The 14,804-nt window shown below is 35.4% G+C and overlaps 1 long non-coding RNA gene across 1 annotated transcript; it reads left to right on the top strand.

The window, feature by feature from the left end:
- Window positions 1-648: 648 nt before the first annotated feature.
- On the top strand, window positions 649-14,587 carry LOC106028404 (uncharacterized). Its single transcript, XR_001202014.3, has 3 exons — window positions 649-898; window positions 14,174-14,366; window positions 14,456-14,587. It is a non-coding gene; the product is annotated as an uncharacterized LOC106028404 (long non-coding RNA).
- The last annotated feature ends 217 nt before the right edge of the window (window positions 14,588-14,804 follow it).

Consider the following 14,804-nt stretch of genomic DNA (forward strand, 5'->3'; position numbering starts at 1 on the left):
CACAGACATCTACCCCAGCCACCAGATTTGTGCATCCAGTTGCCCAGGCAACATTTCACTAGGATGCCTAAGGGAAATATCAGATCTTAAATATCCAGAACTAACCTCTTAGACTTTTCTCTAAAATTTTCTCTGATTGTAGAAAGAATCATTCTCGACTCTTCCTTTCCCTTTTTTTCATCCCCACCTTTACTGTGTCAGGAAGTCCATCAGTTCCATTTGAAAATACACTCAGGTTCTGGTCGCTTCTCACCATCTCACGCTATAATTCAATTTTGCTTTGATTACTATGAGCGTCCCCTAGATGGTGCCTCCCATGGCCCAACAATGACTCAGTTCATTCAATGTCAAATTCCTCGCCTCATTCTTCTTAGTCTGTTCGGGATGCCATAATAAGATAACACAGATTGGCTCATCTAACAGAAGTTTCTTTTCTCACAATCATAGAGGGTAATAGTCCAAGATCAAGGTACAATCATAGTTTCTACAGAGACCACTCTTCCTGGCCATTTCTTGGTATCCCACATGATCTCTTCTTTGTGCAGAAAAACAAGCAGATTTCTCTTTGGTGTTCCTTTTTGATAAGGACACTAATACTGTGTGGCTGTCATACACTTCTGACTTTAACCATAATTCCTTTAAGAATCCATCTCCAAAAGTGGTCACATTGATTATTATGGTTGTAGCCTAGGAATTTGGTGGTGGTGGGAGAATGAAGGAACATGTTTATTACACCCATGACCTTCTTTATTACTTTCCCCCTTCTTTACTCCAGCCTCAAAGATCTGGCTGTTCACTGAGTGTACCAGGAACTCTTCTGTCTTGCTTTGCTCTAGATTTTTCCCAACCTGGAGAAAACTTCACCTCAATGGACATTTAACTCACCCTGTTACTTCCTGTAAGTATTGATTTGTATGTGATTATTCAGTGCCTATTCACTAGTCACTCACTATTAATAGACATTGTTTTTTTATTTTAAAAAGATTAAGATAAAAGAGGACATTACAAAACAGATCAAAACAGAACAATTTAAGCAACATAGTGTTTCACCACGAGACAGCCCAACATAACATTAGCTACCATAGTGTCTCGTTCCTTGAAATATTTGACTATACTTTCATACACTATAGTATCAAACATAACAAGACAGTATAAAACTATTCAAGACAATGAAAGTATTACAGGGTATTCAAAACCAATTAAGAGAAAATGAACAATGGTTACTATGTTATCTCCTTGTCCATAAAAAATTTGTTTATATTATCACATATAGTAAAATCCAATAAGAAACAACATGATAAAACTGATGGAGACAGAAGAATAAAAGCTTGGTAGGAGTTCAAAACAAGACGATGTTAAATCAGCACTAGCTATTATAATGTCTTTTTTTTTTTTCAAAATAGCTTTTCATACCATCACAGATAATAAAATCAAACAACCCAGAATAAAACCATTCCAACTAATGAATGAAAACATTATAAGGCTTCAAAGCAATATAATGGGGAATCATGATGACCACATACTTTTAAGTATTCTTACCACTTCTTACCCTAGGGAGACTATATGGTATTTATAAATGTGAGTTTGATTTATGTCGCTTATGAGTATGGTCTCAAGTTGCACCCATTTATTTATAAATATATCAATGTGATCATTCTTTATAGCTGAGTAGTACTCCATTGTATAAAAATACCACAACTTTTTTATCCATTCCTCAGTTGATGGACACTTGGGTTGTTTCCAGGATCTGGCGATTACAAATTGTGCTGCTATAAACATGGGTGCACATATATCACTGTGGTATGATGTTTTCAGTTCTTCTGGGAATATGTCTAGAAGTGGAATAGCTGGAACAAATGGGACCTCCAATCCCAGCTTTCTGAGACATCCCCAGACTGACCTCCACAATGGGGTTGCACCAGTCTACACTCCTACCAACAGTGCAGGAGAGTTCCTTTTTCCCCACAGTCTCTCCAGCATTTGTTGTTGGTTTTCTTGATCCTGGCCATTCTTTCAGGAGTGAGATGGAATCTCAGTGTGGTTTTAATTTGCATTTCTCTAATGACCAATGATGATGAACATTTTTTCACGTATTTATTTGCCATTTGTATTTCTTCATCTGAGAACTGTGTATTCATCTCAGATGCGTATTTTTGGATTGGATCCTTGAATTGTGGAGGTCTGATTTTTTTTTAATTCTTTATATGTTTTTTAGACAGAAGTCCTTTGTCTGAGGAACAGTTTGCTAAGATTTTTTTTCCCAGTTTGTGAGTTTTCTTTTCACTATGCTGGAGATTTCTTTTGACATGCAGAAACTTGTTAATAAGAGCTGGTCCCAGTTATTGATTCTGGGGAGTATTTCCCATGCGGTTTGATTCCTGTTCATGAATTCTGTACCTACTCCTATGTCTTCAAGGTTTTTACCCAATTTGTCTTCCAATAGATTTAGTGTTTCTGTTTTAATATTCAGATCTTTGATCTATTTAGATTCTAATTTAGTACAGGGTGATAGGCATGGGTCCAGCTTTAGTTTTTGGCATATGGAGAGCCAGTTTTTCCAGCACCTTAATAGACATTGTTATATCCCATAATAATCTCTCCTTTCACTCCTTCCTACTTGCCCAAGTCTTCCTTACCTTCCTTTAATTTTTCTCCTTTCTAGCACTTATAAATTTTGACACCAATTTTCATGTTTACTATTTCCTATTCTAGAATATGATCTTCCAGATAAATGAGCCCTTTATTTTGATTAAGGATATATCATAGTGCCAAGAACAGAGCGTGACATATAGTAGATATTCAAATCAGCTATTCAATTAATGAATAAATTTGTAAGAGAATTACCTAAGCGATAGGTGACGCGGGTAAATCTATCTGACTTCAAAGCTCAAGTTTTCCATCAAGCTCATGGTGAGAAGTAAGCTTTTAAAAAATAATTGGAAGTTGCCAAAAGAGAATCAAGTTCAAGACCAGGCTGGGCAATTTAGGGACCTAGCAAGAACTTGTCTAAAAATTTTAAAATGAAATAAAATAAAATAGAAAGAATCAAGGATGCAGCCCAGTGCAAAGAACCTGGATTTAATACCCAGTACCATTAAAAAACAAATAATCAACACACAGTGGCACAGTTTACAGTAAGCCCTGAAACAGCCTAGATGCCAAGCAACAGCTGAATTGATTAAAAAAAAACCACGGTGTATGTGCACAATGGAATATTATAATATTAATCAGCCATAAACAAGAATGAAACCATGACATTTTCATGAAAATGAGAGCAGTTTGAGACCATCATGCTAAGCAAAATAACTCAGGTACCAAGTTAAGTACTGCTTGTTTTCTCTTACATTAGAAACAAAGTATAAATAAATGAACAGAATAAAGGAGAGACAATAGGAAGCTATAAAGTGGATTCTTGGAGATGCAAAAGAGAGCCAGATACGTGTGGGGGCAGTAAAGTAAGGAAAGTACAAACAATCAAGATCTACTGCAAGGGGTGATCAAAAAGTATGGTGAAAGCATGTGTTTTTAAAAACATTACAGTAAAAGATGCATTCCCATTCACAATCCTCAAAACATTCCCCCTCGGTTGGACATTTTTCTCATCATTCTTGCCACTTTCTGAAGCAATTCTAGAAACGCTCTTTAATAAGGTCTTCATTTGTGCTGCTGTGGTTTCCTTGATATCCTGAATCAATTCTAACTAAATCTTTACAGCAGTTTCTGTCAAATAAAGACTGTGGTGTGTCCCATCCACCTTATCCACTGGGTCATCCAGAAATGCTGGCTTTTCCCCAAAGTTAAAATGGCCATGAAAGACAAATGTTCTGAATTCATTCAGGACATTGTTGTAGCCAGACAGTGCAACTAAAAACACTCACGAAAGAAGACTTTTAGAACTGCTCCAGAAAGTAGCAAATGATGGGAAAAGTGTGTATGAAGCCAGGGGGCATATTTTGAGGAGGAATGATGGAATATGTCATTATTGTAATAATTCAAAAAATTTAACCACTCACCACACTGTTTGATACATTTCACATATGCATGTAAAATTCCCTAAAATAAATTTCTATATTACAAACATGCACTAATAAAAAGATTTTTTTTAAAAAGGTAATCACTGTTATATTTCAAAGAATCTTTCAAAATTTCTATTCTCTTTTCAAATGAGTCTTGAAAAAGTCTCTTCATGCCTTTATCTCTGGATGTAAGCATCATGATTCTGCAGGTAAGTAAGTTGTTGCAACTATATTATTATGTAAATAGAAGTTTATGGTGCCATTACTTCCCACTAATCTTGAAAGTAGGTATGTGTGAATGGTTGTCTGTGGAATAGAGTTTAAGCTAGAGAATCCTTTTCAGTGACCAGAGGAGCTAAGTAAGTAAAAATATAGCAAAAACAATTTAAAAAGATATAAATAGAAAGATATGCCGCGGCCACAAAATGATAATCATAATATCCTAAACATGCCAGTTCTTCCCAAAGTTCACAGGTAAATCTAACATAATGCTGTTCAACACTCAGGTTAAAATTAACCATTTGTATTTCACATGCAGAGGCAAGAGAACTGGAGTAGTCAAAATGTGAAAAGAAAAATTCATCTGATTTGAAGATTTAAATTAAAGCTACTATTACAATAGTGTGGTGCTGGTGAAACAGTAAACACATAGACAAACAGCATTGAATACAGTGTTCAAAACTAGACACAATGGTCAAAATGTTTTGATAAAAATATAAAAGCAACGAAAGAGAGAACAGTAATCCTTCATCAAATTGTAATGGACATGTTTTGAAATTTTGTTTTAGTTTTTTTCTTATTTTCTCTCCTTGAAATAAAATGAATTTGAAAAAAATTGTAATGGAATGATTAGATATCCATATGATAGAAAAAATAAAAAGCAACCCCCCACCTAAACTCCTAAACTCTGTCCCTACACAGACACCTAAACTCTGTCCCTACACAAAGACACCTAAACTCTGTCCCTAGATAAAGACTTAAATATAAACCCAGATCCCTAAAATTGGAAGAGAAAGTATAACAGACTATTTTTGTACTCTTAGATTAGACAAAGCTTTCTCAGGCGTGATACTAAGAGCATTATACATAAAAGTGGTAAATAAGGCTTCATCTAAATTAAAAACTTCTTCAACATGCAGTTAAAACAATTGAAAGAGAAAATCAATTCTCTGACTAAAATAGGCAAAAATTTGAATTATACTTAACCAAAGAAATACAGTAGTGACAAATGAGTACATAAAGGAATGCAAATTAAAACTTCAAGGAACTATCATCACATATGAGAAGAAAAAAAAAGAATCGTACAAAGTACCAGTGAGAATGTGGAGAAACTACAATTCTCAGATGCCACTCCTAAGAATACAAAGTGGTACATTTACAATTTTTACTTAAAAACTCTTTATTATAGACCAAAGTTAGTTTTCTCATAAAGCTGAATATGTGTAACATGCACTTTGGTCAGTGGTGACTGCATATACACTGGTAGCTCCTTAAATTTATATCATACAATGTGTTCCTTCATTCACTAACACAGCACTGTAGGTATGATATGACCCAGCAAGCCTATTCCTACCCAATAGAAATAAGATATGTTCACACAAAACCCTGTGGAAGTTGTTTAGAGCAACTTTACTCATAAATATCAAGTACTAGAAGTAACTCAAATGCTTTACACTGGTGAATAGCTTAATAAAGCTGTGTTATATCTATTCAAAGGAATATTAGTCAGCAATAAAAATGAACTGCAGATATTCATCATTGAGTAGATGAATCTCAAGTGAATTAAGTCAAATAAGTCTGCCTGAAAAGGCAATATTCTGCATGATTCCATTCATGTGATACTCTGGGAAATGAAAATTATAGGGCTAGGAAACAGACCAGTGGTTGCCATGGTCAAGGGTGGGAAGAGGGCTGGCTGACCACAGTGTGGCATGGGAAATTTTTTGTGTATGATGGAACTATATCTTGACTGCAGCAGAGACTGCATGGCTGTAAGCAAACACTAAAGAGAGAATTGTACTTTCCATTATGGTAACTGTACTTCAAAACCCTGCCTAGATCAACTGCTATGTGTTTTCCTCCACACTTAGAAAATAGTACCCTCAGGGAGGGAGGAAATGGCAGAGTGATTATCAGTAGCCAAATTTAGCATGTCTGAAATTCAGAATCCAGACACTGGAAAATAATGTCAGAGAGAGAGAAGGGGAAAGAGAGAGAGAGAGAGAAAGAGAGAGAGAGAGAGAGAGAGAGAGAGAGATAGGAACAGAAGGAACAGATTGTTTGACATTGGGAAGGAACTGACAAGAAAAATCAGAAGCTACAGAGAAGTGGGAAAGACAGTCCCTGATGCAGAGAAAAAAAAGGAAACCATCTGGACTCTTTCCCTGGCTTTCAAATTTCATGGAGAAAAGAATTGGGTTCTCCAGAAGCAAGGTAGCTCTGGAAAAAAATGGTGTACCAGCAACTAAGTCTGTCTATATAAGTGACTGAATACCTTGAATAAGCACAAAATGAAACAAAACAAACAAACAAACAAAATACCACAGAAGCATGAGAAGACAAGACCTTGAAAAATCTCCCCAAACTCGCAGCTTCTCCAAAGCTGATCTATGAGGCATTGAGTGGGGAGAAAACCAAACTCACAAACTCACATTTTGGAAGGACAACAAAAGAGATTTGAAAAAAAAAAAAACAGATTAATGGGGTGCTTGACAAGCTCACAGAAAATATAACTAATCAGACGACTGAGACAATAAAGCAATCAGGGAACTTATAGAAGACACAAATGAAAAGCTAACTGAGCTAAACAAAATGATACAGAATATGAATGATCATTAGCAAACACCCAGAGTGCAGGAGAAGGTTCCAAACAGAAATTCAGGAGGTTAAAAATTTTATCAAAAGTACGAATAGTAGAAATGACCAATGTGAGAACAGAACATCAGAATTAGAAGATAAAGATGCTCTCAAAGTCCAGTTACTCAGAGATAAAAGAACAACAGAACATGAAAAATAATTTCAACAGTGGCTAGATGGCACAATGAAAACTCAAATTAATTGAAATAAATGAAAAATCAGAAAATGACACAAAGGCAATATAAAAAAGCCTATTTATGGAAATAATAGCATAAAATTTTCAAATACTTGAAGAAAACTAAACATACAGATAACTAACCCATATAGAATTCTAAATTGCCACAATCAAAAGGGAAATCCTGCACGTCACATCATAGTAAAATTATGAGAAGTCTAACAAGTCATGGGAGTTTAAAAGCTGTTAGAGAAAAACAAGGAACCCCCTAGAAAGATAAAGTCAGTAGAATTACACAGGCCTTCTCAACACAAGCCTTATAGACGAGCAAAAACTTGGAGTGAAATGTTTCAAGCCCTATGAAATAACAACTTTCAACCCAGACTTACATATCCTGCAAGAAGGTATTTCAAAATTGATGGAGAAAAAAATGTACTTCCATGACAAAGAACAACTCAAGAAATTTGTGACCACAAACAGCAGTACAAAAATTCTCCAGAATATTTTAGAAAATGACAACAAAGGCAACGATGCCAAAGTGTCTAATAGAATAAATACAGCAGGCAGGGTGAGCAGTTAAACAGAAGTGGGAGGGGGGTCAGCAACCAGACAAGAATGTACTGACAGGAAGAAGTTGGTAACTTTTAGTAAACATTTTCCATGTCAATGATCTCAATTTCCCTATTAAAGACACATGTGGGTAGAATGTATCAAGAAACAAAATCCAGTGACATGCACTATACACTAAAAATATTCATTTCAAAAATAAATACACAAATTAGAAATCAAAGGATAGAAAATAATATTCTATGCAAGAGGAACCTGGTGAAAAACTAGAGTAGCTAACTTAATCTTAGATAAAATGGATTCAATTGAAAACTCATCAGAAGAGTTAAAAATGGTCCCTATATATTGGTTAAGGAAACAATTCAACAGACAGCAATAACAATTACAAATATATATGCACCAAACCTAGGCATATCCAACTTCATAAAATGAATACAACAGAGTGAGATAAATATCACCACAATTATAATGAGAAACCTTGATATCCTACGGTCACAGATGGATACATCAACTAAACAAAAAATCAGCAAAGAAATATCAGAATTGAACCAAACCTTTAAACAAGTGTACTTGATAGATAACTCCAGAATGTTCTACAAAGCAACTACATAATATACATTCTTCTCAGTAGCACATGAAACGTTTTCCAAATAGATCACATGCTAGCCATAAAGCAAGCATAAGTAAATGAAAAAGAAATCAAAATTATATCATGCATATTACCAGATGATAGTGCCTTGAAATTAGAAATCAAAGACAAAAGAAAACAGAATTTATGCAAACAACTGGAAAATAAAGAATAGCCTCTTGAATAATCAATGGATCAGAGAATAAATGAAGGAAGAAATCAGATAGTTCCTAGAATCAATGTCAGTACAACATACTGGAACCTGTAGGAACAATGAAAGCAATCCTAGGGGAAGTTTATAGCAATGAATCCCTATGTTAAAAAAACAAAGTGAACTTAAATAAAGAGCCAAATGACCTATAAGAACAAGTTCCAAATCCAAAGCTATTACAAGGAAATAAATTATAAAGCAGAAATTAATGAAACTGAGTTGAAAAATAATACAAAGAACCAATGAATTGAATAGCTACTTATTTGAAAGAACAAACAAAATCAACAAACCTCCTTAGTCAATCTTTAAAAAATGGAAAGAAAATACCAAAATCAATGCAATTAGAAGTGAAAAAGGCAAAATCAAAACAGACTGCTGTAACCTACATTATTAGAAACTAGTTTTAAGAATCTGTACTAATAAAATGAAGAGTCTAATAAAAATGCATAGACCCCTAGGTACATAGAAATTACCAAACCTGAGCCACCTGGACATGAAAATGCCGAGCAATTCACTATCAGGCAACAAGAATTAAGATGTGATAAACAATAGTAATAATAATAATAAAACTACCAAGGAAGAAAAGCCAGGTCCCGATGGATTCACTCCTCAAATCCACAAGAGCTTTAGAGAACATCTGATACCAATATCCCTCAAGCTCTTTATGAAATAAAATAGGAAGGAATTCCCTTAAAGTTATTCCTGGAAGCTAGCTTTACCCTGATTCTGAAACCAGAAAAGGGCCTAATCAAAAAAACAGATCAATAGGCCAGTGTCTTTATTGAACAGTGACATAAAAATCTTCAACAAGATACTGGCAAATGAGATCCAACAACTCATCCAAAACATACACAAATACACACACACACACACACACACACACACACACACAAACATGACCAAGAAGGACTCATCCCAGGGATGCAAGGATAGTTCACTATAAGCAAATCAATAAATGTAACACATCACATAAACAGAAATAAGAACAAAAACCACACGATCATTTTCCTTGACTCAGGAGAAGCTTTTGATGAAATCCAATATCATTTCATGATTAAAACTCTAAGGAAAATAACGCCATGTTGGAACTTAGGACACTGGGAAGCCAAGAAAGCACCTCCCCTCCCTGGTAAGCGTTGGTGGTCTGGCAGACTGCGGTCCCTCCAGGGGGAGAACCAGCAGCAGCTCCTGAGATCCACACCATGTTGGAACTTAGGACTCTGTGAAACCAAACAACCAGGCTGCCTCCCTGCTAAGCAATAGTGAACCTACTGATACGTGGCCTAGAGTCAAATATCCCACTTCCCCTATCCCCCCCCACCCCCACTGCCCATTAGCAAATGGGAACCAGAAATCTGAGCATCTCCTTGGAGGCTGACCATAGCAAATAAGGGAGACTTCCTTTACTATCTCTTTGAAGGAAAATATTTTTATTACTGTATTGCTCTTTTCTGATTAATGGTACTGCTCTATTCAGTATTCTGTTTTGATGGGTTCTATAGTGTTCTATATTTCATCTCATTTTGATATATGGGATTGAAAGAACAACTATTATAAAGATAACAAAATATACTCTGATACCTATTACTGTTATCCCGGTAACCTGCTGTGAAGTTCTGTACCAATTTCACTGTACGATCTTAGTTGCCTTTATTCTGTCTTGTTCTGTTGTATACTTTCAAAATAAAATAAAAAAAAACTCTAAGGAAAATAGATGAAGAAAGACCTTATCTCAATCTGATACAAGACATTTATGAAAAACCAACAGCAAATATCATCTTAAATGGTGAAAAGCTAAAAACTTTCTCTCTAAATGAGGAAGAAGACAAAGATTCTGCTATCAACATAATGTTCAATATAGTTCTTGAAACATCAAGAGCAGTCAAACAAGAAAAAGAAATAAAAGAGGTATGTACAGGAAGAAAGAAGCAAATTATTATTCTTTGCTGAGGGCATGCTCTTCTACATAGAAGACCAAAAAAATTTCAACAAAAGACTCATAGACTTAGTAACCCAATTCAGTAGAGTAGCAGGATATAAACTCAACACACAAAAGTCAACAGCATTCCTGTATATAGATGGTAAAATCATCAAGAAAGAAATTCAGGAACTAAGACTTTTCATAATAGTATCAAAAAAACCTGAAATACTTAGGAATTAACCCAACCAGAAATTGAAACATCTCTACAAAGAAAACTACAGTACTATGAAAAAAGAGATCAAAGCAGACATCAGAAAATGGAAAAATCTCTCCTATTCCTGCTACATAAAACAGTATAGTTAAGTGGCTATAATTCCAAAATTTATATATAGATTTAATGCAGTCCCAACCAAAATACCAACAACATTCCTCACATAACTAGAGAAATCATCAACACAACTGGAGTTGGAGGTTCCTTCTGACACACAGACCACCACCTGAGTGTGGGGCAGGCCTTCTGGCTGCAGAAGAATTGTTCTCTACAAAGAAGAGAGTACCCTGAGCAAGCCACCAAGAGCCACCATCAGCAGGTACCAAAGAGCAGATGACATCTTAGAGACAACGGGGTCCAACTCAAGAACCTCTCAAATAATTAGGACAACCTAAAAGGTTTAAATCCCCAGATTTTAAAAATATTTGCTAGCCCTTCTTCCACAAGAACAATGTTCTTACTTTAAAAAAAGAGAAAGAAAATAGTATTTCATAACTTCTCTTTGCTCTTGTAGTTCATTATAGTTTAACTAAAATATATCATGATATGGTTTTATTTTCATTTTTATTTATCATGCCTTGCAAATCTAAGGAATCTTGTTCTAGTACATCAGGAAGTTTTTCAGCATTTTTTTCTTTTGTGTAGTAGACAGCTTCCCATCACTATAATAAAATGTTTGAGATTTAAGTTATAAACAGAAAAGGCTTATTTGGCTCATGCTTTTGGAGAATTTAGGCCAAGAGTAGGTGACTCCTTGCTTTGGGCTTCCTGCTAACTTATCACGAGGGGAAGGCCCAGTGGAAGGGCCAGAAAGCAAAGAGAGGAAAGATCAGGCAAGATTCCCACAGTCTCAGGGCATGCTGACAGTGACCCGGGCCCCTCTCAGCTGGTCTCATGTCCTTCTAAAGGTCTGGCATCTAACTACAGCCCAGGGGCCAAACTTTTAACACATGGACCTTGAGGAGGGCATTCAACATCCAATCTATGGCATTTTGAATATTTTGTCTCATGTACTCTCAATTCTCTCTTTATGGAGCATCTATTTTTTTCTTAATTTTTTTTTTTTTTTTTTTTTTTTTTTTTTGTCTTTTTCCTTTTTATATTGGTACCGGGGATCGAACTCATGACTGCCTGCTTGCAAGGCAGGCGCTGATGCGGCTGAGCTAAACCTCCAGCCCCCTATGGAGCATCTATTAAAAATGCGTTTGAAGGGCTGAGGATATAGTTCAATGGCACCATGCCTGCCTGGCAAGTGCAAGGTCGTGAGTTTGACTCCCAGTACCAAAAAATAACAAAAAAAAAAAAAAAAAAAAATGAAGTTATCCCTCTCCTTTTGAATTTTTCTAATTATATTTTCCATCTTTTTAAAAATCTTCTAGTTGCTCTCTGGAGCATTTACTCAGATCTATTTCCCTGTTTTTGATCTATACTTTAGTCGTGTCTGATCTGCCTTTTAACTAATCCATTGCCATTTTAAAGTTAAAATTTTCATTCAAATGTAGTGCATACAAATATCTATAAATCATAACCATGAACTCAAATGATTTCCACCAACCATGCTGTGAAAGTACAGTCTAGACCAAGAAATTGAATATTGCTAGCACAGGTAGATTTCCCCCGCTCCTGTCAGTCAGCAGTGCCCCTGCCAAGGCAAGAATCCTGACACCATAGATTAGTTTCATTAGTCTTTGAACTTAATCTAAATGGAAATTTCTATTTGAACTCGTGGCTTCTTTTACTCCACCTTGTGTTTGTGAGAGCCATTATCCACTTCTCATCATGTTTAATACTCTATCACATTAAGATGCTATAAATTACCTGTTGCACAATTATGGAAATCTGGATAGTTCTCCATCTGAGACAGTTATTAATAAGACCATATGGATACTGGATACTCGTGTATATGTTGTTTAGTGCACATATCTGCCTTTTGGTTGGGTGTATATCTGGGAGTGGAGTATCTGGGTCTTGGTATCTATTACATTTCCATTACTGCTATGACCAATTGCCACACATTTAGTAGCTTAAAACAACACAAATTTATTATCTTATAATCATATTTTAAAAATTGAAAAGCCCAATATAAATCTCACTGGCCTACGATCACGTGTTAGCAGGGCTGTGCTCCTTTTTGGATATTCCTTTCTAGGGGAAAAGCCAATTGCTTGTCTTCTCTGTCTTCTACAGTCAACTTTCTTTCTTGGGTTCGTGGGCATCTTCCTCCAGCAACTTTGGTTCAAATTCTCACAGCTTCCCTTTCCCACTTTCAAGGACTGCAGTAATTACTCTGACTTACCCAAACATGCAACAATAATCCACCTGTTTGCATGGCAATTTCAATTTTATCTGCAATTTTAACTCTTTACCACATCACCTAAAATACTCACTGGTTCTGGGCTTACAGCATCTCTTAGAATCCATTATTATTTCTAATGCAGAGTATCATCTGTTCGGTTTCACTTCACTGTGCCGTAGTTTCCAAAGTGGCTGTACTCACTGACAATTTCTTACCAGTATAGAAGAGCTCCAGTTGCTTGATATCTTTGCTAACTCTTGTATTGTTATTTCTTTGTATTCACTTTGGTGGTACTGTACTGGTATTTTACTATAGTTTTGATTTGTATTTCCCTATTAACTAATGATGTTGAGAATCAGTTTGAACATCAATTGGCCTTTAGAAAGCTGTTTTTCTGAAGTATCTATTTGTTGGGGTTTATATCTTTGCTGTTAATCTGTAAGAGTCTTGTAGGTACTATAGATACTAATCTTTTATTAGTTGTATGTATTGTAGGGTTTGCTTTTTTATTCTCCTAGTGATATCTTTTGACAAATAGCAATTTTTAATTTTTATAGTCCAACTTTCATTTGTTCTTAGTGTTTTATGATTATTCTATCTAAGAAACACTTACCTAAATATATTGTTCTGTGTTTTTTTTTAGGAAACTTATTTTTATATTTAGGTACAAATTTTCCATAATGCTAGAATTTTTCCACAATGTTAAGAATAAATCAAAATATAATTTCTTCATATGAACATCCAATGAACAAAAATTTAACTTTTAGATAATATGTTTTGTTTTTCACCAAATCTTAATTTAGTCTTACCTTCTTCATAAGGCAAACGTGCTTCCCTGACTTTTCCACTTGAAATGTAATCTTTTCATTTTTAGGATATCTATTAATTTCTTTTTCAAATAATATTTTTGTAATTCCCAAATAGTACCTGTGTTACTGTAAATGGTACTTCAAATATTCGTATTATGTTTTTAAAATATAGTCTCTCCCATGGGCGTACAGATGTGTTATTTCAGAGTATTGGATGACTAATTTCCAGTTTGCTGATTTTCTCATAGTGTAAACCTTTCTGTATGACTTTAATTCTTTGGTGTGTGCCTACACACAACAAGCATTGTTTGTGTAAGTTTGTGTGTGTGTGTGTCTGTGAGTCACACACAACATACATTCTGGCTTGAAAATTTGTGCAAGTGTGTTTTTCTCATGCAAAATTGTTGTTTGACTTCTACGCAGTGATTCAGCAACCCAGCTATATCCATCTAGTGGCTCAACTATCTCCAGGAACAGCTGCAACTGTCGCTGAGAAATGGAAAGGGAAAGTGGGAGATCTCAAGCTTCCTCTTCTATGAATTAGCCAACAAGTGACTCATCCTACTCACCGTTTGTTAGTCAGAAATGGTCCCATGATCCTGGCTGATTGCAAAAGGTCAGGAATTTAGGGGAACACAGGGATATTTGGTGATAGTAAATATCCTTGCTCTTCTAATTACCAATTTTTTTTGTTTCTTCTTCCAGGGGGAGACCACTCACAGGCCCTCCCCTTTTATAAGGAAAGAACCCTGAAAATCCATCCAATCATTTCATGAAGTTCAGACTCCATCAGATCCAGACATGGCTCCTCTTTACCTTGAAACCTATGAACCAAAAGTCAAGATATCCACTCCTCCACAAGGTGGAGAAACACCAGAAAGATCAAACTAGTGAATGCATTCCTTTAGTAAGTGGAAGAAGGAAGACACACATAGTCATTGGTCCCTATCAAGCTTGAAAAGGCACTAGGCAATATCATACAGGCCCCTAAATAGAACAATTCCTTAATTATTATATATCTTCTTCAGGAAAGTTCTATAGTAGCAAGGTCTTG

Source organism: Cavia porcellus, unplaced genomic scaffold (genome assembly GCF_034190915.1).
Source record: "Cavia porcellus strain 051 isolate PalLab524CR breed Dunkin Hartley unplaced genomic scaffold, mCavPor4.1 scaffold_19, whole genome shotgun sequence".
Taxonomy (NCBI): Eukaryota; Metazoa; Chordata; class Mammalia; order Rodentia; family Caviidae; genus Cavia; species Cavia porcellus.